At 39.0% G+C, this 4,000-nt stretch overlaps 1 non-coding gene across 1 annotated transcript; it reads left to right on the forward strand.

The window, feature by feature from the left end:
- Positions 1 to 108, forward strand: LOC112704313 (small nucleolar RNA R71). The gene has a single exon (XR_003154945.1). It is a non-coding gene; the product is annotated as a small nucleolar RNA R71 (small nucleolar RNA).
- The last annotated feature ends 3,892 nt before the right edge of the window (positions 109 to 4,000 follow it).

A 4,000-nucleotide genomic window follows, 5' to 3' on the forward strand; every position in this document is an offset into this window, starting at 1 on the left:
AAGCATGTTAGAGGGACACTTTCTGATCAATTGTTTGTATCTTTCCCAGGCTTCATAGAGGGATTCACCTTCCTTCTGTCTGAAGGTTTGGACTTCCACTCTAAGCTTACTCAATTTTTGAGGTGGAAAGAACTTTGCCAAGAAGGCATTGACTAGCTTTTCCCAAGAGTCCAGGCTTTCTTTAGGTTGAGAGTCCAACCATGTTCTAGCTCTGTCTCTTACAGCAAAAGGGAATAGCATCAGTCTGTAGACCTCAGGGTCAACCCCATTAGTCTTGACTGTCTCACAGATTTGCAAGAACTCAGCTAAAAACTGATGAGGATCTTCCAATGGAAGTCCATGGAACTTGCAATTCTGTTGCATTAGAGAAACTAATTGAGGCTTAAGCTCAAAGTTGTTTGCTCCAATGGCAGGGATAGAGATGCTTCTCCCATAGAAGTCGGGAGTAGGTGCAGTAAAGTCACCCAGCACCTTCCTTGCATTGTTGGCATTGTTGTTGTTTTCGGCTGCCATGAGTTCTTCTTTTTTGAAGAATTCGTTCAGGTGCTCTAAAGAGAGTTGTGCTTTGGCTTCTCTGAGCTTTCTCTTCAAGGTCCTTTCAGGTTCAGGATCAGCCTCAACAGGAATGCCTTTGTCTTTGCTCCTGCTCATAAGAAAGAGAAGAGAACAAGAAAATGTGGAATCCTTTATGTCACAGTATAGAGATTCCTTTAGGTGTCAGAGGAAAAGAAGAGTAGAAGACAGAAGTAGAAAATTCGAACTTATCAAAGGAGATGGAGTTCGAATTTTGCATTAAGGGATAGTGTTAGTTCATAAATAGAAGGATGTGAGAAGGAGGGAAGTGATTTTCGAAAATTAAGTAGGAAATTTGAAAACATTTTTGAAAAACATTACTTAATTTTCGAAAATGAAAAGGGAAAAGAAATCAATTGATTTTTGAAAAAATTTTGAAATTAGAAATCAAAAAGATTTGATTGAAAACTATTTTGAAAAAGATGTGGTTAAGAAGATATGATTAGTTTTAAAAAGATGTGATTGAGAAGATATGATTTGAAAAACATTTTAAAAAGATTTGATTTGAAAATTAAAAACTTGACTAACAAGAAAAGATATGATTCAAACATTAAACCTTTCTCAACAGAAAAGGTAACATACTTGAAATGTTGAATCAAATCATTAATTGATAGTAAGTATCTAAAAAAAATGGAAAGAAATTGGTTTTGAAGAAGATTTGATTGGAAAATTGATTTGAAAAAGATTTGATTTTGAAAAGATTTTGAAAACTTAGAAAAAATTTGATTTGAAAACAAAATCTTCCCCTCTAGCCATCCTGGCATTAAACGCCCAGAATGGTATCCATTCTGGCGTTTAACGCCCAAAATGCTACCCTTTTGGGCGTTAAACGCCCAACCAGGTACCCTGGCTGGCGTTTAAACGCCAGTCTGTCCTTCTTTACTGGGCGTTTTGAACGCCCAGCTTTTTCTGTGCAATTCCTCTGCTGTATGTTCTGAATCTTCACTTCTCTGTATTATTGACTTGAAAAGACACAAATTAAAAATATTTTTGGATTTTTAATAATAAGGAAAAATCAAAATGCAACAAGAATCAAATAACAATGCATGCAAGACACCAAACTTAGCAGTTTGTATACTACTGACACTAACAAAATGAAAATGCAAATGAGACACTCATGTCAATAGAATTCAAAGATCAGAGCACGAAAATCATCAAGAATTACTTGAAGATTCTTAAGACACATGCATGAATGCAATAAGAACAGAAACATGCAATTGACACCAAACTTAACATGAGACACTAGACTCAAACAAGAATTATTTTGGATTTTATGATTTTTTTGATTTTTTTGTGTTTTTTTTTCGAAAATTAAGTGGAAAAAGGTATCAAAATTCTTAATGAGAATTCCAGGAATCAGTGCAATGCTAGTCTAAGACTCCGGTCCAGGAATTAGACATGGCTTCACAGCCAGCCAAGCTTCCAAAGAAAGCTTCGGTCCAAAACACTAGACATGGCCAAAGGCCAGCCAAGCCTTAGCAGATCACTGGTCCAAGAGCAAGATTGATAGAAATCAACAAGCTCCTGTGGTGATAAGTTGAAACCTCGGTCCAATGAGATTAGACATGGCTTCTCAGCCAGCCAGATTTCAACAAATCATCATGAAACTCTAGAATTCATCTTCAAGAATTTCGAAAAAAAAAAATAAATACCTAATCTAAGCAACAAGATGAACCTTCAGTTGTCCAAACTGAACAATCCCTGGCAATAACGCCAAAAATTTAGTGTTGTTGCCGGATCTTGGCACTGATGTTACCAAAAGCTTGCTCAAAACATGAACAATCCCCGGCAACGGCGCCAAAAACTTGGTGCGCGAAATTGTGAACAATACTTTTTCACAACTCTCATAATCCCCGGTCATGAACCCCAAAAACTTGGTGTTCAATACCATGGCATTACACAACTTCGCACAACTAACCAGCAAGTGCACTGGGTCGTCCAAGTAATAAACCTTACGCGAGTAAGGGTCGATCCCACGGAGATTGTTAGTATTGAAGCAAGCTATGGTCATCTCATAAATCTTAGTCAGGCAAACTCAAATGGTAATGGTGATGAACGAAAATAACACAAAGGTAAAGATAGAGATACTTATGTAATTCATTGGTAGGAACTTCAGATAAGCGCATGAAGATGCCTTCCCTTCCGTCTCTCTGCTTTCCTACTGTCTTCATCCAATCCTTCTTACTCCTTTCCATGGCAAGCTTAAGCAAGGGTTTCACCGTTGTCAGTGGCTACCTCCCATCCTCTCAGTGAAAGCGATTGCATATGCTCTGTCACAGCATAGCGGAATTCATCTGTCGGTTCTCAATCAGGCCAGAATAGAATCCAGTGATTCTTTTGCGTCTGTCACTAACGCCCCGCCCTCAGGAGTTTGAAGCACGTCACAGTCATTCAGTCATTGAATCCTACTCAGAATACCACAGACAAGGTTAGACCTTCCGGATTCTCTTGAATGCCGCCATCAGTTCTCGCCTATACCACGAAGATTCCGGTTAAAGAATCCAAGAGATATTCACTAGAGCCTTGGTCGCTTGTAGAACAAGAGTGGTTGTCAGTCACCTTGTTCATGGGTGAGAATGATGATGAGTGTCACGGATCATCACATTCATCAAGTTGAAGAACAAGTGATATCTTGGATAAAGAACAAGCGGAATTGAATGGAAGAACAATAGTAATTGCATTAATACTCGAGGTACAGCAGAGCTCCACACCTTAATCTATGGTGTGTAGAAGCTCCACCGTTGAAAATACATAAGCATGAGGTCTAGGCATGGCCGAATGGCCAGCCTCCCAATGATCTAAGATAGCATAAAAATGAAGATAGCTACCAAAGTCCCTTAATACAATAGTAAACGGTCCTACTTATAGAAAACTAGTAGCCTAAGGTGTACAGAAATGAGTAAATGACATAAAAATCCACTTCCGGGCCCACTTGGTGTGTGCTTGGGCTGAGCAATGAAGCATTTTCGTGCAGAGACTCTTCTTGGAGTTAAACGCCAGCTTTTATGCCAGTTTGGGCGTTTAACTCCCATTTGGGTGCCAGTTCCGGCGTTTAACGCTGGGATTTCTGAGGGTGACTTTGTACGCCGGTTTGGGCCATCAAATCTTGGGCAAAGTATGGACTATCATATATTGCTGGAAAGCCCAGGATGTCTACTTTCCAAAGCCGTTGAGAGCGCGCCAATTGGGCTTCTGTAGCTCCAGAAAATCTACTTCGAGTGCAGGGAGGTCAGAATCCAACGGCATCTGCAGTCCTTTTCAGTCTCTGAATCAGATTTTTGCTCAGGTCCCTCAATTTCAGCCAGAAAATACCTGAAATCACAGAAAAACACACAAACTCATAGTAAAGTCCAGAAAAGTGAATTTTAACTAAAAACTAATAAAAATATACTAAAAACTAACTATATCATACCAAAAACATACTAAA

The sequence above is a fragment of the Arachis hypogaea genome, chromosome 7 (assembly GCF_003086295.3).
Source record: "Arachis hypogaea cultivar Tifrunner chromosome 7, arahy.Tifrunner.gnm2.J5K5, whole genome shotgun sequence".
NCBI classification, from domain to species: Eukaryota; Viridiplantae; Streptophyta; class Magnoliopsida; order Fabales; family Fabaceae; genus Arachis; species Arachis hypogaea.